At 35.1% G+C, this 26269-nt stretch overlaps 1 pseudogene; it reads right to left on the reverse strand.

Moving 5' to 3' along the window:
• Positions 1-26179, reverse strand: part of LOC124080329 (SH3 and PX domain-containing protein 2A-like) — a 41086-nt pseudogene extending 14907 nt beyond the window's left edge.
• Positions 26180-26269: the final 90 nt, after the last annotated feature.

The following is a 26269-nucleotide window of genomic DNA, read 5'->3' on the forward strand; positions in this document are numbered from 1 at the left end:
TGTAGTGTAACATATGTCCTACTTTGAAAAATATCTTTGAGCTGTCTGCATATTTATGAAATCTAAATATTTAACTGATGGAATAAATCTTTTGCTTTATCTGGGGCTCATTATTCTGCATATTTTGTCTATTCTATTATTTGTATTGTCAAATAGTTCTATTTTTTCAGTCTCTTCCAATCACATTGGAAATATAAGTGTTACAAGGAAACCTCAAACTTCCAGGTTTCTTTATGCAACTAGTATTTTAAAATGGATACTGACTTCAAATTACCTCATTTACTCCTTCTGTACAAATCATATAATCAAAGAATGTAGTAGATGGGCAATGCTCATTGACTGAAACCAGATGAACCCCCTCCATAATTGTGCACAGGAAAAAAATAAAGTTGCATTCAAGAAAGTTAGCATTTTCAGCCGGTCATGCTTTGAATGGAAATATAACAGTGCTAAGATAGTACAAAACACAGACACCATAACCATTAAAATCAAAGCAAACCAGGATTTATTTGCATTTTTTAACGGGCATGCAGAAGGAGGTAGGTGATATTACAATGTTTACACCAAACCGCATGAGCTGAATGGGTGAAAAGAAACAGTTGGATTATCCATGTGTCAGCATTCTAATCCTATCAGGCTTGTCAGCACTGTAATTTCCAACAAATCACATAGTTTAAAATAGGGGAGAGGAGAGACTGAGTATTTGTTTTGTTCTGATGAGCCATACGATTCAGAGCAAAGTAAAGCCCAAGAAATAGAATACTTCAGAAAATGAAGGAGTTTTGAAAATTATAGTGGTTTACTTCACAGCTGTATACATTTACTTTTTCTGCAAAGCAGGTACACAGTAAGCTATAATTCCTGGAGCCCAAATTCCTGAAGCAGTACTTTTCCATTCTTTGCTCATTCACTGAAACCAAGCAGCTTCCAAGTTTGCCTGATTCTACTAAATAATTTTATAAACAAGATAATTTTGGGTAACTCATATCTTTTTTTTATTAAATGCTTGCAAAAGTAGGTATATGTTTCATGAATTAGAGGGCAAGTTTTATCATTGTATGTGTGCCTTTCCATATTAAGATATTATTTAAGGAAAAAATAAAATGCATGGAATATAGGTTTAAATTTCAACGTGAATGGCAGAATAAATATTCTGAAATCCCTTTCTGGATAAATTACAACCATAAACTTTTAAATGCTTCTCTGAGTTTACAAGAAGGTAATGGAGAGCCCTATGGGTCTCCATACCCCAAAAGAGTAAGCTGATACCAGAGTGGTAAATAAATATGGAAATAAAGATGGAAACTGGGACTTTCTTGGATGCAAATGATTCTGGGTAGGAATTAGAAGCTTCAAGGAAAATGGAGCACTGGAACCTGGGCCTGGTAGAAAGGAGAATATAAATCTGAGAATGCTTGGGCTGGACTGTAGCTCAGTAGTAGAGTGAGGCCCTGGGTAGATCCCCAGCACCACAAAAAAGAAAAATGAAAAAGTCTGACATTGCATAAATATAAGACACTTGAGGTACCATAACCTCCATAAATGTTTTAGGCTGAGAACTTTTCTCCTGGGAATAAATGGAATCCACATAGAAAACAGTTCATCTATGTAGATTTCTTGTAAGGAAAAAAAAATGACATTCAATTTTCTTCTGAGAATTGGTAGGTCCTTTCTCATATGGTGTGGGGTTTGAGTTTATCAGGGGGATCTCACTCATAAATATTAACTAAAGAGATTCGAGGTGGTCAACACCTCAGGGTTCCTTCAGAGGAGGAAAGAAATATCCTTTTTAATGAATAGAATTCTCAATCTCAGATGCCAGGGATCGAAAAAATCAAGTTTGAACAGATATTTGATGAATTAAGACCAATCAGACTTATTAAACTAAAGACTTTATCAGACATAAAATCTAAAATGTCTTCATAAGATGAAGGGATTGACATTTCAAACCCAATGTAAACATTAAAGTGCAAATTAGATACAACTAAAGGGAGAATTAGTGAGCCAGAAAACAATTTTGAAAAAATTATGCAGACATTATTACAGAAATCTAAATATAAGAAAACAGAATTTAAAAATTGCCTACACTGGATCTAATTTAGATTAAACTAACAAATTCTCAAAATTTTTGGTGTTAGAATTCACTTATTCTTTTATAGTTTACAGAAGAGGGTCCCATAAGATCCATTCTGTTCATGTGTGTGTGTGTGTTTAATCTACTAAGAGTATATTTTAAAAATAAATTGAAATTTTAAGTTGTTACAAGTAAAAATGAAATTATGTAAAAATGTCATGTACTGAAGGGTTGAAATTCAACAAAATTAGTGATTTTTAACTGCTTCATCAAGTGCATCATCAAGTAAAACTACCCTTATTATCTTACTACTTGTTTATGGTAGTGAAAATCTGACTGTTTTCAGATGTCTTTAAGATTGTTCATGGCTTCCTGTTGAATTAAACTCTAATGATCTTGAGATTTTTATCTTCATTTTGGGTTATCTGACTGACTTGAAGTTTACTTTTAAAAAATAGTAATAAAGTTATAAAATTTTCTTATGTTTAATACTTTATTGATCTACATTTTCTTTCCTATGTACATTCCACTTGTCTGTTTTTTTTTTACAGTGTTCTACTTTAAATAGCATATTGCTGAACCAAGTGTTTTTTTTTTTTTTTTTCAAATAAAGCAACCTATGAAGTAATTTTTCTATTTATCATAACTATTTATTCTTTTTTAACTATGTGCTTGGTGTACTTTAGTTTATGCAAAAAAAAAATGATTCCTACTGGTTTAAGTCTTCCATCTTAGTATATGTTCTCTTCCCCATTTTCTTTTGTTCTGTTCCTACTTTGCTGACTTATTTTAGAAGAATCAAATATTTTAGTCCCATTTATTTATTCCACCATCATGTTAGAGTGATAACCTCTCTGTGTCTTTATGTCTGTTTGTATTTTTTAAAAAACTAACAGTATGCATATTGAAATAAAATTTCAACAAGTCTCACAACAATAATAAAAATGATATTAAATAAGATAGACAAGATAAAAAAATAGATATTTTTATCTATTTCTCCTTACATACAAAATGAGAATGATTTCTCAATTAATTAACACATTTCTGGTATATAATATATATTTCTTTATTTGCATATGTGTACATATAATGAGATATACATTTTTGAAATTAAAAATAAATAGAAATAATTTAATTATTAAAGGGCTTTCTTCAATCCTCTAGGTTACTTGAACTTTCTCTTATTTTCAGCTTTTTAAATTATGTGTTTATATGCAATTCTTATAATCTCTTTTTATTTTTCAAAATCTTGCTTTTAGTACCAACAACTAAAAGTTAGTTAAAACTGCTTGTAAAATATGAATGCATCAGCACCAGCAACACATAGTGAATATCTCTCTTGGGTAATAAAGAACTTAGAGGATTTTTTACTGTGCTATATTTTAACTGACCAGTATCCTATGTATCATCTTGCAGAGGTTTCAGAATAATACAAGCCACTCAAATACAGTTATGCATTTGTCAATAGTGTTTGCATTTTGAGAAATGGATTGTTGATTTCATTACTGTAAATGATGGCTGTGACCACTGTTACTAGATGATAGAATCTTATTGGACCACCATCCAAAATGCAGTCTGTTTTTGACCAACTGTGTGACACATGACTGTATCTAAAAAATGCTTTTGTGTGATGCAATTAACATTAAAATTAATTTTTCAAGCAATATCCCATGTTTAAAATGAAAACTTGCTTTGTATTAATAAAATATTAATTATTGGATTCCTTTAATTAGCAATCTTTCCTCATCATATTCCCTTATTATATATATTTTATGAATTATTAAAGAAAAAAATAAAAGAAACTATGCAAAAGTCCAACCATTGTGCCAAATGAATCATATCTGAATTGTAAGTATAACATAAGAAAACTCTTCATACTTTAATTTTTCCTTTTAAAAATCTTACTATAATTATTAATTATAAAAATCATTATGATAGGAAGATCAATTGTTTTAAATTTTATCATCCTTTTAAAGTCATGTATTTTAGCATTCACTGTAGTATTATCATTGGTGCTACACATTTTCTTACGCATAATGAAATATTTATCTTTCTCATGTGTGTATCCTAGTTTGTTTAATTATTACTCAGCACATAAATTCAGATAAAGCTCTAATTTATCAATTGAAAATAAGATACACTTTCTAGTTACAAAAAAATGGCAGTAACACATTAATACAAAATAAAACTATGGAATTTATAACAATAAAATAAATATTTTGTCCTTTAAATAATATGGACCATATTCAAAAATATACCTTCAATTTATAGGAACTGAAATATTTAGAATGATGAGAGTTAGAACAAATGAACATAGTACAAAATACCCTCATATATTTGTAACTATATTTTGGAAGTGTCATCTTCATGAAAAGTAAGATTCATATGGAAAAGTATATATAATGTATATGTTAACCAAAAAACTAAAAGTGATCAGTACACTGAGATACTGAAAACATATAAAAAAAAGTGACCAGATAGATAAACTCTTACAATGACTACTGTCAGTTTTACATATTTCAGGCATTTAAATTGAATTTTCACAGCATAGACTAGTGATACATGAAATAAAAGGAGAGTTTTCAGTAATATCATAATGCTCCATAAAGACAACAAGATGGCATTTCTGGAGAAAGCCTTCATTATCAACATCAAACATATTATTAATCTTCTTTACCATATTTCTCATATTTAGTGATTTAAAAGAGAACTCTTGCCTATTTTTTTGTCCCATTGAGTGGAATTGCTCTAATTTTCCATCTTCTTTGAAACACTCAGATTATATAAGTGATAATTTAAAAAGAAAATTCATTTTTATTTTGCTTAGTTAAACTAACTTCCAATTATTCCACTGTTGACATTTGATTATTTATATTGCAAATCAGAAGTATGGTCTTAGATTTTGTTCTCTAATATCTAGAAAGGAAAGTAGGAAAGGTTTGCAATGCAGCTTTCCTATCCCATTTAGTATTATCTGGAGTCTTTGATCTGTACTTTTTATTATGTAATATGATCCTGAACTTAAACAAATGGTCCTTTTGGTGAGAAGCTTTTCCATAATTGGAGACCATTCCGTAGGAGTACCATTTCTGTAGCAGTACCTCTTCTCACAACCAAGGTGCTCCATCCTCAGGTAGACAAGGGGTTCACAGAGCTGCTCAAGAAAATGGCTTGCTTTATATTCACCTCACTTGTAACTGGGAAAGGGGGGAACTTTTAGCAATGCAACATTTGCAGATTTCACTAACACTTGATTAATAGATGCTCCTCATGGGAATCAGAGAGCAGGGACTGCCAAACAGAGGTGTTGAGTGCCATACAAAACAGCAAACAGTGTGCCTGCTGAATGCCCAAATTATATTCTTTCAGCTCTATCAGCACATTTTTAAAAATTACAGAAATTATGTCCAATTCATTCTAATGTCCATCCTATTCCCATTCCCAGTCCCTTCTCTTCATTCTCCTTGTCTAATCCAACGAACTTCTATACTTCACCTCCTTACCCTACCAGACAGTAGAGTGAACTGGATAATCTTTCCTATGCTCATATATGAATACATGACTAATGTAACTCCACATAATGTACAACCACAAGAATGGGATCCAAATTGGAATGGGTTGCCCTCCATGTATGTATAATGTCAGGATCCAGAAATATATTGCCATGTTTTTAATGTTATGCATGCAACATATTTCTCAATTCCCATGTATGAATTTTTCATGCATCTGCATTTGGTGTTCTTGATTTCAAACAGTCTTTTACAAGGAGAAATTGCTGCCTATCTTCTTGACAGAAAAACCAGCTCCTTAACTAAAAGTTGGTGGAAAAACAAAAACCATCTCTTGTCTTTACACAAAATGTGGAGGCCTAAGTTTTCAGAAAAGTCCAGTCAGCAGTTAGGTTTCCTGAACTGCTTTGTAAAACCCCAAGGAGTGCTTGAGAAGAGGGTGAATTTGAGGGGCCATTGAACACAGAGCATTTTTCCAATTACAGAAACATCTGCACTATATAGCTTTATGCTGATCTGTTGTGAGCATTTTACAGAGTGTTTAATAGTTCTTCAAATTCCTCATTCTGCAATCCAAAAATGGGCTGGGGGTGTTGCTGGCATTCTGCAACTTATAGGGGGCTTCACTTGGGTTAACTTGATACCCCACCCCCAGTGTAGTATATTTGACCTGGTAGAGTCTCCAATGCCACCCATAGACACACTAATTAATGGCCTAAGTGTATAAGCTTCTGCAAGAAAAAAAAAAAAAAACTTTTTTTTTTCCTTTGCTTAGTGAGAAACGATTGTTGGAAAAAGCAATGACTCAGCTCTTTAGTGGTGAAACTATTTACATGGGCATGAAAGGTTGCTACAGGCTTATAAAAATCTTGCTGCAGATATATATTTTTTCTTTCCTTATGAAACTGTGGTTCAGGTAAAGCCATGCATTTTCAAACATCCTTTTGAATATCCATTGCTTAAAATAAACATACTTTGCTGCCAGAGGACCTGAACAATAATTACCTTAATTATTTGTTTACCCTTGGAGAAATGTAGTATCCACAACTGCAATATGAGAATTGTTGGGCTTTTAAACACTCCTTTTCTGTGTAGTTAATAATCAGGAGAGGATGAATATAAAGTTGATCTGTATTTATGCGGTGGTTTTAACAACCACACTTTTAAAGTGCAACTCCAGCATTTTTCAAATTCTGCCAACTGCAGTTTCAGAATTTTCTTTGGAGTAAAACATTAATGAGGTACCAGAGTTGACTTTTCTAAAGATGAAACTCCATTTGGAACCTTCTTCAGTATTACTTCTGCTGTTACTGAACATTTTTCAGAATGGCACCTTAGCAGTGAAATGCATTGCCAGAGATTGATAAAGGCTGCTTCTTGTTACAATCAATCACAGACATACATTAAGCTTTTTTGTATTTTGTTGAGCATAGCAAATATGGACCTTTGTGCCTAATGTTCTTGATTCTCACATTAAGGAAAATACTCCAGTCCTTAAGTTGGTGTTTTCTTATTTTAATTCTGACTCTGCTAATTTTTCTGTAACTTCACTTAAATTAGATGTTTTCCCCCTCAACGATATTTAAATTCCCTGAAAGTAGCTGAATTGAATAACCTATCGTGAAGGATTATTTTTAAAATCACAGAAAAATAGAAGAAAGGGATTAAATCTGTCATTCTACAAGCCACCACTGTTAAAGCCATGAAACACAAAATATGTTAACAACAAAAAATGTCTGGAACTTCAATGTACATTTCTCCTAAGAGTTACTAACTATTACTTGTAGAATCAGGTTGATTGTGAACACTATGTTCCCATCGGTTCTACCAGGAAAGCTGCCATGTGTCTAAGAATAGAAACTCCTTTTAGTCTCAGTTCCTCAACTTAAAAAAAAAAAAAAATCTGCCCAATTTTTTTAAGGAAATGTCATGAAACTAACTCTTTTAACACTGAATAGGATTCTGCTTATGTACAAAGGTATTCTGAAGGCACATTGGGTTTCAGGGAGCATTATTAACCCTTACAGAACATTTTAGTGAATGTGTTTAAGTAATAGTTCCCATGTTGGCCTCTTAATTATGGATGGGACCTTCTGAAGTTTCCTCAGATCACAATAAAGCATCAATATTAGAAGTTAACTGACACCTAGTATACTCATTTTGATAAATGTTATTTATTACTAGGGAACATTAAACCTTTGAAAGTTTAAGTGATTGGTGTTTTGTATAAACTTTTTTTGGTGCTGGGGATTGAACCCAGGGCTTTGTGCATGCAAGGCAAGCACTCTACTAACTGAGCTATATCCCCAGCTGCTTGTATAAACTTTCAAATGTGTATATTCTATAAATTATTTTTAAAAAATTTCCAATGTTTTCTTTTTCTGACTCATCTTTCTCCCCACAGCATAGAAAGACATTAAAAAAGAAGTAAAAAGTTATCACTAAAACCAATGGGAATCAAAGACAGAGGCAGTTTTGTGGTAGTAGAATTCCTTGACTTTTACCCATCATTTAATGTGAAACAACATTTTATTTTTCAGTTTCTTAGTTTTCATTTTTTGTTTATTTTGTTTTGTATTTTTTCCCCTATGCAATTAAAACTACATGTTTTTTTCCACATAAAGGGTTTATTTTAAATGTTTAAGGATAGGATAGAATTACATAATAATTATAAAAATTACTTAGAGAATTAACAGATTTATATTGTGTATGCTTCTAAATGCAGCGAATAGGGAACTGTCTACACATTGTATAAAATAATATTAAAATTAAAAATGGTTCTTAAAGCTCAACATACAACTGAATATATTGAGGTTGAATCTGTGTTCTTCCTAGTGACTGTAAATTTGTAGAAAACATCTTGTATAAAATAATTATTTTAAATAATATTTGCTAATGAGCTTTCCCTCATTTTTGTTCATTTATAGATGGAGTTCAATCTTGTAAAAGAGAAAATATTTGTTATTGTCATATAGCAAAATGAGGACACTCAGAAGTTAGTTTAGGAAATGTAGCATCTGCATTGAAATTAAACTCAAATGTTTGTCTCTTCTTGGAAGCATTGTCAATCAATGAGGTTTTGTTTCATTTTGGAAATGACTAGGTAGAAGCAACTAATGGCAAGCCATGCACAGTACTGCTCATGGACTTGGTAAGAATTCAGTCATATGTAGTGGTAATGATGAATGACAGAAGGCACTATCACTCAAGATATGTTTAAAGGACTTCTTGAGATCCATGGGCCAAATCAGCAACAATGAATAATTGATAGCAATACCCCACCTGGAGGCAGGCCTTAATGTCCACATAGTTCATTAGGCCCTGGGGTCAATCACAGAAATGATCTACTTTTCTTACAATAGTTTTAAAAATACGTGGTTTGTTAAATTGCTGCAGCTATTTGAATGCCATTTGTTTTGAAATGCCTTACTGGGTCACTCTTCCTGATGTAGATCTATAATTGATTGAAACTCTTTAGTTCCATTAACTACTAAATTATCCCAGGGCTACCTTATTAGACTCTCTTTTTATAGACACCACAGGAAGCTAGGTGTGGTTTCAGAAAAGTCTTTTTAGAGTCAAGTTAAGTCACATTTCCTCACCATTAACCCTGAAAGATGAATATTGAGTAAACTTGAGGATTTTTCTATTCAGACAATTCCTAATCTGATTGGTATCCTTAGCTCATGGATGGATATGGTTAAAATCAGTCTCCACTTATAGGATTATCTCTGAGGAGATCCTGGTTTGGACTAAAGCAATACAGATTTTGTTATATTCTTAACAATGAAGCCTTTTTTTTTTTGGGGGGGGGTTACAATATTTGATTTTATTATACCATAAATGTTGGATCACCATGTTAGTGATTTCAAGGGACACACACTTTCTATAAAGCGATGCTACAGTCTCATCATTAGTTATGTGACAATTGACCAAGCAGAAGACAATGACAAAGCAGATGCTTTAATGATGAAATATGTTGAGAAATAATTCAGAAAAAAGTTGCATGATTATTGGCACATGAGTAACTAGAATGTATTTTAAAACTGTTTCATTTTATAAGTGCTATTTTGAGGGACGAAAGAGCTCCTCAAAAAAAAAGGAGAGAAAATGCAGTCATTCATAAGAGCAGAAACAGCACAAAGAAAAGTTGGATTTGAGGAGCTTAAATTTATGCTTTGATTAATGAAACTTTCATTCTACAGTGCTAAAATATTACACGACTGCATGTGCCTTTAAACAGTACATTTAGGGATATAAATGAACTTGAAAACACAAATCAGGTCACTACATACAAATTATTTGCTGGAGATTCACAAGTAGCAAAGCCCTTCAATTCGCAGGAAATGTGGGATCAGCTCTACCTATTTGTTTGCTTCCAGGACAACTTGACATTCTTTCAGATTTGATCTAACTGGGTTAACCAAGGGGACTAGAAATATTGCTGACATGCACAGAACACTTGCAAGTCTGGCTTGCTTTTATGAACTCAGTATCAACTGGACTAAAGAAGCAGGGACTTCAGAATCATTTTGTGAGTTGTCAATTCTGAAGTTATTATCTCTGGACTGCAAGGAATCATACAAATGAAAATCTGAAGCTGGATGGCAAAAGAGAAAAGAGTGTGTTTCTTGAAAATACTGTATGGATTTTTGAATAGGTCCTAGGAACACAAAACTAGAAAAATAAATTTCTTTTTATATGCAATATGTTTCATTAAAGCCCTAGGGTCAAATGATAGGCTCTTGATGAATAGATACTCTGAGACAACTCAGAGGTCCCTTGGCTTTAAAATGCCTGGATACTGTACTTAACCTCTGAACTTTCCAAAAGTATACTGCACACAAGTTGCTCCCTTGAAAATTCCCATTTTGAAAATAAAATCTAGAATTACAAAGCAAATTAGGACCTGGTGCCTGTATCCAAAGCATACACATGTGGTCTTTGAAGAGGGAATGCACCTGGGAAAGGAATGCGAACAAGAAGTGGGGGTGAAGAGTAGTAGGGTTGGATTTGAAAATGTTTTTCTTTCAGTTTGGAAGATGTGTCCTTTTACACTGAGGTGTGTCACAATGACTCCTTGTTTTCTGAATTTTTCCTGTTTTTATTTTCTAAACTCAAATTTATATTTCAGAAATACTTTTTTAATTTAGAACTCTGTTTTGCTAAATCAAAATTTGTCTCCAAGAAAATAGATGTTAAGTGAGTTTGTCATACAAAGAGGCTCAATCTGTTAAGCAAAATGATGTTTATGTGGGGTGTTAGAATTTCAATATGGGGAGCATAGGTTCTAGTAAAAACCAGAATAGGCCCCATTAGGGAGGAGTTTAGAGTGGTCTTTTAAGTGTAAAGATGGCAAAAAAGAGTTATTTTACATGGGTTTCATGGGTTGTTTGTCAAGAATTATGATTAGAGGATAAATTTCCTTCTATAGCTCATTGATCCAGCACTGACCAGTTCAGACCATGTTATTGTTCTAGGAAAGTTTTATTTGACTTAATTCAGTTTAATCCATAGGTTATTCTTTCTCAACAAATAACTTTCTTTTTTTATCTGTTTACAAGTTCATAGAGTGATTATGCCAGCACAAGATGGAGCCAGGGTAACAAAATGGAACCATTGATGTCAACTCTCAAAAGTTTTAGGGTTTGTCAGAAACCCTATATTCCTTAGTTTATTTGTGTTTTGAGCAAAGGAATGACTCAAGGTGAGGGTAAAATATTTAGAAGTAGACATTATAGGACTTGGGTAATGGCCAGTGCACAGGTGGTGAGACAAATTCACCAAGACAAAGAGAAGCAGTTAAGAGTTTGTTGGAGGAAGATATGTGGCACCCTCACAGCAGGGAGAGAACAAATACGTCTGCCAGAGATCTCCAAGGGGATCTTGGCTTATATGTACTTCTAAGTTCTTTGTTCACCTTTGGCAGGCATTTTGCTAGGAGTGTTTTGTGCTAAAGAAGGGGTGATTGACATATTCCTGTGTCTTGCCCATAATGCTTATTGTGTATGCACCAAAGAGTCCTTCTGCATTTTACATTAGGGGTGTGAGATACAAGTAATCTTTAGGGCTTCTTAAGTAGGACATTCTCCCTTCCCCTATGGGGAAGTTTGCTCTTCTGATAATTACAAAGGGCAGGATGAAAGGGAAGTCCTTAGCTTCACATCAGCTCTGCTAATAGAGGTGGGTTGGGGCCTGGGACAATCTATCCTCAATCTATCCCTTCAGTAGAGAGCAAAACAACAACAACAACAACAAAAAAAAAAAAAAAAAAAAAAACTGTCATCTTATTCTTTTATAGGCAAAGAAACAGAAGTTTAAGTATTTATTCCAATTCATTTAATTGAAGAATTTATAGAAATAGAATTTAAGTCCCTCCTAATTCCTGTTTATTTCCACTACTAACAAGTTTACTTGTGACATATGTACCACCTTGTTATTGTTTAACTGAAAACAAAAATTTGTAGTAAAGTCATTATTGGTGAATTATTCTAAAGTGGCACAAATTTCACCACTTTTATTCAAATCTTAATTAAATCATGAATTTAACTTTTTAAAACATTACAAAATTCTGTAAGTGAAATCATGGCATGATATTGCAAAATAGGGTTACTGTAATGACTATATGTATCTATAAAGTACTGCATAGTTCTTTTTTTGAGGTGCTGGGGATCAGGAGGACTTGAGCATGCTAGACAAGTTCTCTACTCCCAGACCCAAGCACATATTTTAAAAAGTTAAAATAAAAGACTGTATATGCACCATAAAGAAGTAATAAAAGTTTGAGGATATATCTTTAACCTGACTTAAATATCATACAATGTATACATGTATTGAAATACCACATGGCATTCCATAAATTAGTACAATACATATTTTTAAAAATTTTTTATGTATTAAACATAAATATTTTTTTATTTAAAAAATAGGAATAATTTTTTTAACAACTCAATTTCCAATAGTCCCAGATTATGCACTTATTTTGCAACTCAAATTTGGGGACAGAGAACCAATGATAAAATTTTCTATTTCAAAATATTCATGCATTAGATGAGGGAAAAGGTATATCAAAGGTTTACAAAACCAAAACGAAAGAGAATGGACCTTAAAACTGCTCACTGAACACTGAGAGATAGTTAAGATGGTGACTATAGTGTATTGTTCACTTCACAGTTTAAAACACACACACTTATTTAAAAAAAATCAAAAACCTCAAAGGAAAGAAATCAAGTTTTTTATTGTGGGAAAGGATAGAAAGCCAAGATTTTGATTTTTATTGTTTTGTTAAAAAAAAAAAAAAAAGAGGAAGCCAAGCTGCCAGTTGGAAAGAAAGTAGAGAAACCAGAATAAATAGCATAGTGATCATTTATATATTTGTTAAAATTAAAAAAAGAATTACAATTGAATGTTAATGAGTCAGCACAACACATGGGTTAAAATCTGGAAGACAGCTCAGACTGTGCTTTTGAATTGCATATAACCTAAAGGATTGTGTTACCTTGGAGATGTTAATAATATAGTAGCCTAGAATCCTCACATTTAACATGAGAGTGATCTTACTATTTACCTACAATTTAAGTATCAATAGTACTATATAAAAGTGTTACTCATCCCAAGCGCTCAAAAAATTAAAATATCTAATGCACACTGAAGCACTTCAAATCTATTACCTAGTAAACAGCATACAATATATATATTAAATTTAAAAGCTTCTCTAAACAAAAAACATGACCAGTTACCTTCCTTACAGTATGCAATCTGTGTTGTGAAATTACAGTGACCAAAATAATGCTTTGCTTTGATTGCAACATTTTGCATTCTTCCATGATCGTTTTATTTTAACCATCTAAAATCTCTCTCCTAGCACAAACTTCAACTGAGAGTTCCAATATTTTTGCATATATTTTTTCTTTCAATTGTAATATTAAACAGTGCTTTGCATTGGACAAAAAGAAAAACGAAATGGGAAATTCATACTTTTTTTTTTATCAGTAACACTGGACAGAGAAGAAACAATTACTTTTCTATTGTTAAGGATGAATGCCAGAATCACAGTGATGATTACATGATTCATTGCTTAGTTGCATTCACATTTTCTTTCTCTGCTTTAGAATGAAAAATTGACAAGTGGTTTAGGTCTGATATTGTGTATACAAGAATCCATTAAAATGAATGGCAAGCAACATGAATAAAAATATTGCAAGATAGATTTAAGATGACTTCACTGTTAAGAGTTTGGCTATGTATTTGAAACAATGTATTACAGATGTGTCTTCAGCAATTTGTGGAAATCAGGTTACAATCATTAGAGAAGTTTATCTTGATCAATTGTATAATCAATATTAGTACAAGGAAGATACAATACCAAAAAAAGGAGAAATAATTCCCCAAGAAGTGAATAGGAAATAACCCTCACACAATAGGGAATAAATGCTGGGGAAAAATTCAATAAAATCCTTGAGATGAAGGCCAACCCAAATAAATATACACATACATGCATACATATACACATATTTTTGGAAAAAGCTTATCATTAAAATCTTAAAATGAAATGTGTTTTTATTCTAGCATTCCTAATTGATGTTAAAAATTTGATCGGCAACTATTCCAAATTGAAATTTTACAACTCTGTCTGATCTATGTCTAAATATAGAGATCCCAAAATATTATAGGCCACTGCATTCATCATCTGGGACCCCTACTTATGAACCGAACCAAACCAACCAAAAACACTAGCAATGAAGACAACCACCACAAAAAGCCACCTTTAGGGGCTAGGGATATAGCACAATTGGTAGAGTGTTTGCCTTGCATGCACAAGGCCCTGGGTTCAATCCCTAGGACCACACACACACACACCCCAAAAATAAATAAAAATAAAAAGCCACCTTAAGTAAGGCTAGCTTTAAAATTCCTTAGGAAAGATATTTTTCGATCCAGCTGTCAAAAGATTCTATGAAAACCCAATATCTCTCTGAACTAAATTCTATTCCTCCACATGTTCATTATTTGTACATGGGGAAACATGCAAGAAAAACTGTGTACATTTTCAAAACCATTAAAGAAGTTTGAGGAAAACAGTTTAAAAGACAAGTTCTTAATAAAATTTTATTGGCTGAAGTTATGAATGAGAACTTGATATCATAATATAACACTATTGACATTCTCATTTTAATATTTAAAGAGGTAGAGGTAGCTTTGAAATCTACTGGAAGTCTAATTATTCCTTCAACATCTTGAATTTATTTTTTTTTCCTTTTTAACAGATTTCAAAAGGGTACTGACTAATTAACTATGGAATACACAAATCATGTTCCGGTATATAAATCTGAAGCAATTCTGGTTAATTTCTCAGAATAACTTACTTTCTAAGAAGGTGAGAACAATAGTCCACACAATGAAGTTACATTTTTAAAGCAATTATAAAAAAAAAATTCTTCAAAATATTTTAAAATTATGATGAAAGAATTCCTTTACTTTTAGAATTTCAGTTTTATTTCTTAATTGACACACAATAACTACATATTTATGAGAAAAGATATTATTCAGTACATTTTTATAACATGTAATCAAAAAGTTTCATTAATATTTTATCTTGTTACACATTTATCATTTTTTGGTGTCTGGAGACTTCAAAATTCTACTTTATCATAAAATATATAATAAGTTGAGTAAACTACAATCACCCTACAATGTTATAGTGTATTACTCCTCCTTTCTAACAGTATTTTGTTGTCTGTTATTCAACCTCTATTTCCCCTACCCTTCTCCCCTCAATTTTCTTAGTTCTCAGAAAATATAAGGATAATAAAAATTAAAATGAGATTGGTAATCATACTTATAAATATTTTAAATATTATTTTCAACCAAACAGACTTTAATTAAGAATTATTGATAGTCATTAATCATCTAAATGTACCCAACTATGTTGATTACATGTCAAATGTTTAAATAATTATGTAAGCCCAACTACCCTTCAATTTTTGTATTTTTAAGCTTCATTAACTATAAAGTTTATGATTAAATCTATCTTTCTGTGAATTTGTTTTATTTTGTTTCTTTGGTACTGGGGATTGTACCTAGGAGAACTTTTCCATTGAACCATATCCCCAGTCTTTTTTATTTTTATTTTGAGACAGAGTCTAGTTAAGTTGCTGAGGCTGACCTGGAACTTGTTATCCTCCTGCCTCAGTGAGCCTCCTGAGTTGCTGGTATTATAGGTTTACTGCACTGCACTGGGCTTGAAATTCTTTTACAAACCATATTTGTATTATCCACAATAGAATAAACCAAATGTTGACTATACTTATTAGCTGTGGTAAACCAATTACTCTATAACAAATAGTTTCCAAATATTTAAAAGGTCCAAACATAAAGAAATTATTTTACTCTATAATGGTAGCTGGAAAAGTCCATGGAGAGCAACATCTCTGTGCAGTCTCTGGGATCTGGGTTAACAGATATTCCATCATCTGTCATATGTGATTTCTGAAGTCAACCTCTATTTCACCTTGCCATAGAAGGTAAAGAACATGATAAGCCTACAGGGACACTTTAAGGACTAGGCTCAAATAGCCCTTCTCACCCTCTATCACATTATTTTGGCACATTATTTTGGTTTGCTCTCAATTGATTATATGACTACATATCTTCAATGCTGACTCAAAAATAAATGTTCCTACGAGGAAGTGGATCCAAAATTTGGAAAGCAATTAATAGTATCTACTATACTATATAACACCATCCTATGGGGCCATGAAATCTTAAGGCAAAAATATTCCTAAAGTTGCAGACCACTTGGTTGGAAAAATAATAGCTTTTTTAAAAAATCCATTACAAATACATAAAATGGATCATTATTTATAAAGCCAAGTGGAATGAATTTGAGAAACACATAAAGAGACTAGCTTCTGTCATAATACATAATTGAGAACAAATGTCCTTTAATGACATCTGGGAAGGTGAACTTTGGGTCTTACTCCATAAAGGAGTTACTAATATTATGAAAACTTCAAACAAAACAAGGACATCATCATAGGCTTCAACAGTTAAGGTCAAATGGAAAACAACAAGCCAGGTGCAATGGCTCCTGTCTATAATCAGCCACTCTAGAGCGAAGGCAGGAGATTCACAACCTCAAAATCAAACTGGGCAACTTAGTGAAATAAAATAACCTGTGTTAGCAGGTCTCAAATATTGTACCTTTAATTGTCCATACCCTTTACATACCCTACACATCAGAAACATTTTTTTCCCTATGAAATACCTTAAACTTCCTTCACAACAGTCAAGTATTAATTTCCCTATAACAAACAGAATCCAAAAGGAGTTCTAGTCTTCTTTTTATATCCTATGATCTTCATCATCTAAGCTATGTTTTTACCTGATTCATTCATCCTTCATCTGTAAATAATAGGTTTATTTTCCCCATGTTCCTTCATTTCAGTTACTAAAAAGCAGCGATTCAAATCTAAGGCATAATGGATCCGCTCACCTTTTTTTTTTTTTTTTTTTTTTTTGGTGGTTGTTGTTGTTCTTCAAGGTGTTTCCCTTATTGAACACTTCATATATGCTGACTGGTCTACAGATAAGTCAGAAACCTACTAACAGTAATACTGAGAGATGAAGTGTTGAACTGGGGGAAGGCTGGGAATCATACATACAAACCAACTTCTCCTCCCAAGGAGCTATGTATTAAAAAAAAATGGTATATCCATTGATCAACAGATGAACTGAGCATACACTTTTGAGTCTCAGCAGTTCAAGAGCAACTGTTACAAAAATACGCTTTCTGATAAAACATTTCTATATGCAAATGACAAAGAAGATCAAAATAATCACCATAAGAAAAAAGCAAATCTGGTTTCTATATGAAAACCCAAAATATTTTCCTTCCTACGTCAGATGCCATTTATCAGTCAGGGCCTTATGACTGGCTGTATAACTGGTTATAAATCTGGGATTCCCACACCTCTGTCTGGATTCTATTAACTTGATATACTCAGGGAAACAGTTCACATACATTTACTATTTCATTACAGTAGATATTATAGGGAATCCCAATGAAGAGGAAGATGAAGAGATACAGAGGATGAGTCTGGAAAGATCTGGTTAAGAAGTCTCTGTGCCTGTGGAATTGGGTTTACTGTCCCTCCCAGCAGATGTGTTTGCCAATCCAGAAGCTCTGGCTTCCACAGTTCGAGGATTTTCATGGAGGCTTCATCATGGAATTACAATGGATCATTAACTCAAACTTGAGCCTTTCTCCACTTCCTGGAAGATGGAGGGGGTGGAGGGGCTAAATCACAGCATTGTGTCTCTGATAACCAGCCCCCATTCAGAAGCCCTCAAGAGTCAGCTCATTGGGAAAAAGATATTCCTATTACAAAGAAAATTCCAATGAATTAGAGCTGTGCACTCTGAACCAAAGACGAATGTCGCGACCCCTCACCGGCAAGGGAAAACACGACACAGGATTCTTCTTTCAGCAGTTTATTCAGGCCTTGATTCAAGTATCATCTTCTAGTGACCCCCCGCCGAGCGCCCAAGCACAGCCTAATAAAGCCTCCCGCATAGCAATCCCAAGCTGCCACGTGGATCTCTCTCATAGGGTGGGAAGGGATTGCACATCAACTCTCCAAAAAAGGAGTCGTTTATCACAGGCCACAGTGGAAGCCGGTGCCATCTTCTAATGGTGGCCACGGTCTATAAGAATGGCTTACCACAGTTCCCCCTTCTATTTTATATAACAATGCAGGCGAAAGTAGAGGTCCTATCCCACTGTGCAGAAGTGGCTGCAGTGTATGGTTCAGTCCTAAGGAGGGCCCTTCCCTAAACCTGGTCCCATATCAGCTGACGCCTTTTTTCGTAGGGCGGGGCATGGACGTCAAACCCGCATGCAATAGGACATGCTTTCCTTGAGGTCCGTTGAGGGATCACTCAAGTGCAGTGCCTTGCCTCGCATCCTGCATCGTGACGGCGGTGAGAAGTAGGATAACACAAGTAGCCTGGTAGTAATGACAAAATTTAAGTTGGCAACACCATCCCCAAGCCCTAGAGGAAGGTATAGATTCTATAGCAGAGAAGAAGTACCAGTCCTGAAACCCATCTGCGTGCAATGGTAACAAGACCTGCAGAGTGCAAGGGCTATTCAGCACTGGGAGAGAATAAGGAAGAGGACATGCCAATCCCAGTGCAATGTGAAACTAACTTGGGGTGCAATGGCCATGCCCAGAAATCACTGTTTAAGATGTGCAAGACAGATTTGTGGAGAAATGCCATTTTCTAAGGCCGCAAGAGCCTGTACGATCATAGCCTTCTCTTGCGCATGGCGAGTTTTGAGGCGACAGAGAAGCCACAAACAAAGCACAACACCGAAGCAACACATTGCCCCAAAAATGCCCACTCCCACCCATTCCTTAAAAAAGGAAAAGGCAGAGGATAGCCAACTGGTGAATTGACCCAAAGTCACTGGTTCGACACGGGTACTATTCAAAACAGCAATCTGAGTTAGTTGAGACTGGATCAAGTTTTCTGCTTCCATGGACCAGGTTCCGGATAGATATTCCCCGATGATGCGGGAGGCATTCCTGGAATCATTAAATCTGACAGAGGTTATACATAAATGTGCACGTTGATCAACACAACCTAAATGTACTAGAACAGACAATTCCTCAACTTGAGCTTGAAGCAGATCTATCCTTTGATTAGCAGCCAGAATCCCAGATAAAATGTGTTGATTAATTCTACTTTGAGATTCAAGTATGGTGGATGTTTGTTGAATAACCTGATTAATAGTGGCAGCAGTTTGTACCTGGCTGGCCATGGCTACTCCAGCTGTAACTGCTGCAGCAGCAGATACCGCCACAGCTGTCACTATAGCTGCCATAATTCCAAAATCTCTACGGGCTCTAATCAGTTCAACAATAGGAAAAGACTCTGGATCTGCAGTAACCGGGATCGGGACAAAAGTTGGAGTTTTCATAACCACTGCCATAGGCCAGGATCCATTCCAACACTCAGACAAGTAACAGGTAATATTAGAGCAATTAAGCATCCCCTGTGATGTAACATTAGCCAAAATAAACAGGAACGGAGATTGGAGACAGACTGCTGCAGAGGGTAATGTAGCATTAGATAATTGTGAATTATTTGCAGTAATTTTAAGCCTCCTACCTCGCTCCGAGTCTTGGGTACTACCAGAAACATTAAACAGCCAACTTTGGACTCCTCGTAATTGAGCCAAAGTGGAAATATCAGCTGTGGCTCCCTTTTCATTGGAAATCAACCATTGAAACCAGGACCAACCCGCTCCTATAGAGGAATTATTGTTGGAAGAATTATACAAGTATTTTTTAAGAGAGGGGGAAAGGGAGAAACCTTTAGCGACCTGATGTTTCTCCCAAGAATGATCTTGGCAAGGCGTGAATGTTGGGGGGAAGCCACACTCAGGAGTGCAATAAGGAGAAGCCTTAAAATGAGTGGCATTAGAGGTCTGATTAGAAGGAGACAATGGAATCAACACCTGGGAAGTAATGGCCAAAGTGGTTATATTAAACTCAGATGTATTTGTCGGGACTCTTTTTGTCAGGCGTTCTGGAACCCACACCGGCTCCGTCCAGTCCCGGCCCCCGGCGGCACTCCGCTTTCTCCGCAGAGTGAGCCCGCTCCGCAGCAGTGCAGGCAGGTCCTTCAGCCGCGGCCGCAGCGACGCCGGCGGCTGCTCGTGCTCCAGCTCGCGGGGGCTGGGACTGCGGCGCAGAGCGCTGTCCGCCGCTGCCACCCTGCAAGGTACCTTGCTCATGAGCGAAATCCAGATCCTTTCCTAATTTGTCCCAGCTGGGAACCGTAAGACTCCCTGAAAAGGCAAACCAAGGAGCCGCTGTATCAGCTTCCCTCAAAAACCTTTGCAAAGTGCTCTGCTTTACCTTAAGTCCTTTTGAACGTAGCAACCCATCCAGGGCCAACAAAATTGTGCTTGAAGAAGCAACGCCCATAATGTTTTTAGAACTATAAAGAAAGTGAAAGTACAAAAGTCCCCGCTCTCTTCCTTTTACAGGGGAGCGTTCCATTCTATGAATTCCCCGCTCTCTTCCTTTTACAGGGGAGCGTTCTGTTCTATGAATTCCCTGCTCTCTTCCTGAGCACCCAGCTATTTGCTTGCGGATTCCCACTTTACCTGGGAACTTACCGGTGCACCACCCTGGCTGCTGAAAGTTCTGGATCCTGGGTTCGAGGAATATAATTCCCCGTCCGGGCCACCAATTGTCGCGACCCCTCGCCGGCAAGGGAAAACACGACACAGGATTCTTCTTTCAGCAGTTTATTCAGGCCTTGATTCAAGTATCATCTTCTAGTGACCCCCCGCCGAGCGCCCAAGCACAGCCTAATAAAGCCTCCCGCATAGCAATCCCAAGCTGCCACGTGGATCTCTCTCATAGGGTGGGAAGGGATTGCACGCCAACTCTCCAAAAAAGGAGTTGTTTATCACAGGCCACAGTGGAAGCCGGCGCCATCTTCTAATGGTGGCCACGGTCTATAAGAATGGCTTACCACAGACGAATATGAGAACAAAAGGTGCACATTATACTCCTACCATTTAGAAAACTACAAGGGATTTAGGAGCTCTGTGCCAGGAACTGGGGAGAAAACCAAAATATATATCTTATTATAAATTTCAATATCACCATGTCCTTAGTTTATTTCTTAGTATTACTTTGAGTTTGAATCAGAATTGGTGTGTGAGGATATACTGGAAGGAAGAAAGGACAGACACGTACTTGATAACTGAACCCTAAATCACACAAGAGAAAGCAGAGTTTTATGGCTATTTCCTGCTTCAATTTTAAATGGTTTTGTTATTTATATAACTAGTATATGCATTAATTTTAAGCATTTCCAAGCAGAGAGATTGATCATATCCTGCTAAATTAAGACTAGGTCTCAACTGGAGTTTTCCAGGGTTATATGGGTTTGGAAGGAATGTATTCTGCCTGACAATTTCCTAGATGTTTTCAGTAACTATCTGCACGTATAGAAAGACTCAAAGTCAGGAAGGAGAGAGGACTAAAGAAAAAATAAGAGAGAGGGGAAGGAAGGAAGAAAGAAAGGAGAAAAGGAAGGATAGGAGAGAGAGAGAAGAAATAATTTTTTTAAAAAAAAATCTGTTTCAATAGGGGATAAATTATGTTCAAACCAATATTTGAGAGTAATTCCTATATTTGTAGAAGTTGAAAAACTACGTTTTAAAGGAGATATTATATCCTTGTGAAAGAAAATGAAATCAGGGTGAGGCCTTCTAAAGTAGAGTCAGGAGATAGTTAGAGGATTGCCTACACCCCTGGAGAAGGTCAAGCCACAGCCTTGGATAAACAACTCAAGTCAGTATACACCAGCCTCCAGCATCTCTCAGCTGGGAGTAGCCTAATTAACTAACCAATCACAATAAGCTTGCCCTCTAGAATTTCTGCCCAGCTAATGAACTGCCTCTGAAAACTGCTTTTTATTGAAATCCCCTGTGCTTGTCTAACAGGATACTATTCAGGACTATTTAGATTCAGTGTCTCTGAATTGCAATTCTTTGTTTCCCAGATAAATGCTATTTCCTCTGACCTTTGGGTCAAGTTCATTGGTTAACATGTTTTTCACTTGGAAATACAAAAGTGATAAAATAAAAAGGAAATATTTTGTTAATATTTCCCATGACAGCCTTGATTTTTTTATAGTTAAATGGCAAAGTTTGAATGAAGATATTAAGAAATTCTTGTAAATAGTCAAGAGATGTTCTACTGAGGTCACTGTTTGTCAAATTGCAAATACAAGAGCAGGGAAATTAGTTCTGTGACCATCTTTTTCCTCTAGACAGAGGACTCAATGCTAAATGAAGGAGTTGCCTTTATATAGTCTTTAGAGTGCATACACTCCCGTCATACCCAGTGAGTAATTTCTGAAAATTGTAGAATCTATTTATACTGTTAATCAAAATGCTAGAAAGTAGCCACAAACATTCAATTTCTAGGAAGAAGGAATAACGTTGGTTTCCAAGGTTGGTATACTAAAAACCTTAGTAGGATTTCTCAATGACAAAAATTATCACAGGAAGCTGTCTGAAGAACTTAAGCACACAGACCAACCATCACTATCCAACCCCTGCAAATCACTGTGTGTACAGAAACTAGTAAGTCTGACTATCCCTTCATTTGTGTAATATTTAATGCTAAATGTTTGGGGAAGGTAAATGTGTTCATGTGGCCCTCAGGTGAAAGAGCAGAGATAGACTTACTCATGCTGTCAGCAGGCAGACCATTGAAACAAATGCTGTAAAACAAATATTTTTTATGACTCACCTCCACCTCTGACCTAGGACTGAGCTTCCTTTTCATCTATTTGTCCCTGGATTCTGAGGGAGTTGATCTGATTTCCCAAGGCTACCTGAGGCCGCTCATCTTATTCATTACATTAGTAATTAACTCTGATTTTGAACATATGGAAGGTGCATGTTCAAGCTGGCTCCCTGGATGATCTTACTGTATCTGGGTGACACTTCTTTCACATGCTGCCAAAGTTTTAAGAGAATGATTGAAGACAATAGGAAAACACATAGAGCAAACCATGCAATTCAAACTTTAATTTATATAGCATAGTTTGGAACATGATATCTAAAAACCCAGGGGCCTATTGTATTGATTTTTTTTTTTCAGAAATGAAGCACTACTCAGGCATTATCTCTTCATCATGGATCATTTCCTTCTTAAAAGGAAGAGGGCACTCGTCCTGCTTAAGTTCCTGCCAATGCAATATACCAAATGATCTGGAAGTGAGGAAGTTCTCAAATTCTTCATGCTAATGGTAGTTCAACAGAGGAGAGACTTGGCGAAAATATTCCTTAGTTTGAATGAGGCATAGCTATGTACCTAATCAATAATATTTTTTACACTGACCGAATTCAGATAGTATTAACAAAAAAAAGTATGCATGTAAAAGTAATTAGGTAAGAAGTTTTCATATACACTTATTCTTTCAAGATCTTATGTATAGGGCTAGTATTGTGGCTCAGCAGTAGAGCACTCACCTAACATGTGCAAGGCCCTGGGTTAGATCCTCAGCACCACATAAAAATAAATAAATAAAATAAAAATATTGTGTCCAATGACAACTTAAAGATAAATATAAAAAACCAAATAACTTATGTATAAAATATATCAGAAATATAAAATATAATCAGAATAAAAATAATTCAATTAAAAGCCATTGTTTCACTAAACATTACAATGCACTATTATTTGTGAGCAAAAAATCTCCTGTAGAAGAATAAATGTGGAAGATTTTATTCTCCCTAAAATGAGAACCTAACATAGGATTTTGTTTGTTTGTTTGAACTAACACCCTTAAACTATAGGTACCATGCGAAAATTTCTGGCTATATTAGTTATTCTTCCAATATGTCATTTTATTTCTCTCACTTGCAATGAAACATTTATGTTTAAACTTAAAGGACCTTATGAAATATAAAATTCAGGCCTTCACAGTAATTTATTACCCATTGATTGTAGATGATGAGACTATTTATGAAAATGTTTTCCATCAAGAAATTTGATATGATATCTAAAGATGGGACTCAGTCTTTCCTGCTCTATAAATAATGTTTTTCCTGTAGCAGAAATGAAACTTTGATGTAATCATAATTATTGGCATTGTCTCATTAAAACAATCTTTTCAGTAAAGCATGTTTTAGGGAAGAAAATCAGTTAACTGAATTTGATAGTAGGACTTACAGGGAGTGTTTTTTGGGCAAGCCTACCAAACACATTTTATGCTAGGAAAACATTTTAAAGCCCAGGATAAAAATATAAATGTGTGGAAATGAATAATAATACCAAATGATACGTTTCTCCTTCTACTGTTACAAACACACTGCCTCCTTTTTCAGCTAGGCCTTAATCATACTTGGCAATCATTGTGTGTCTCTAATCACTTTGAATTTTCTCTTTTCTTTTCTTGGCACAGTCACCTATGTTATGGAAAAAATAGATGTCAATAAACAAAGGCTTGAAATACTTGAGAGCTCATTATAACATTAAGTAGATTGATTTCCCTTATTTTTGCTGTTGTCCAATTTGGTGGAAGAGCTATATGCTTCTAGCCCAATTCAAATCTTTCTTTCACCTTAACACTTTCCTGCATCAGTCAGACTCTCTTGGCTGTATCTTTGCTTCTCTTGTGTCAGATTCCTCCTTCTCTAGAACATGGAACATATTCAAGTCTGTCATATTAACAATCTCATCAAATCTTCCATATTTAAAATCTTGCCCCTTCCCTTCAGTGCAGTCCAGCTCACTGCTGTAGGCACATGCCCAGGGCTGTACTCAAAATATGTATGTCTATAGAGTGAATGGAGGCATGATTGCAATTCCTATTGATCCTTTCCAGAACACCATGAGTTCCTCCTTTTTACCCAATTCTCTGAAGTACTTCTCACAAAACTGGTCAATGAAGTTCCAGATGAAGAAGCTGGTGGGTATATATTTTTACTAATGTCTTCTGACTCTGGAACATTCGATAGTGTTAGTGTCTGTTACACCTTCCTGAAATGGCCAAGTCTTCCAGGATGCTCTTATTGTTGCTGTTTTCTGTGGCTCCCTCTCCCTTTCTTCATTCCCTTTATTTATGATTTTTTTGCCATCACTCTTTCGGTGTTGCAATTGTGTTGTTGATTCTGTGAATTCTTCCTCTGTTTTCTAGTCACTTTTTGCTACTTTCTCAAATTAAAATCAATATCACCCATTTTCTCCATGTACACAGGTAATCCGTAAATGTAGATCATTAGTCTGTACAATTCTCCTGAGTTTCTAATATGAATTAACAATATTCTATGTGTTTCAACCCATTGGATGACTGGAATTCAAAATTCCTCTTCAAGGGCTGGGGTTGCTCAGTAGGAGAGGGCTTGCCTAGCATGCGTGAGGCACTGTGTTCAATCCCCAGAACCACATTAAAAAAACAACTAAACTAAATAAACAACATAAAGATATTATGTCCATTTACAACTAAAAATTTTTTTTTAAAAAGTTTCTTTTCAGTATGTATTTCTATGGACAGGACCTCACTCAGGTTTTTAGCTGCACCTTTCTTCACTATTTCTACAGGAACTTGAAAGTGAGTGCTCATTCCTCTGATCTTGGCCCTTCCCACCCCTCCCTGCAATCATTGATAATGTAATGCCATTTCACCTTCTGGATTTCTTCCTTCTAGTACTTTCTTAAAACTTCTATACTCTCCTTTTCAACCACACTGACATAGTACAGGTCTTAATCATTTCTTGTGTTGATTACAGCAATATTCTGTCTTACTTCTGTTTATTCATTTTCTGCTATAATCAAGGTAAGCTTTACAGAAATGCAAATCTATTCATCTCTCACTCAAAACTACTCATTAACATGAGCATAATATCTCTACAGATTTTGTTATGACAGGCTCCTGACCATCTATCCAGCACCACCTTGGATTCTCACCTTGCTAAACCATCTAGTTCAAGCACAATGTACCATTTGCAGTTCAGAAAAGCTCCCTGCTTTCTTACATTGGTGCCCGCACACATGGCTGCCTGTGCCTGGCATTCACTCTACCATCTTTGTTCTGTCAATCTTTGCTATCCTATAAGACTCAGATCAGATAATTCTAAAGTTTA

This window comes from Marmota monax, unplaced genomic scaffold (assembly GCF_021218885.2).
Source record: "Marmota monax isolate L192 unplaced genomic scaffold, Marmota_monax_Labrador192_F-V1.1 WCK01_AAM20220418_F8-fsc00719, whole genome shotgun sequence".
Classification (NCBI taxonomy): domain Eukaryota; kingdom Metazoa; phylum Chordata; class Mammalia; order Rodentia; family Sciuridae; genus Marmota; species Marmota monax.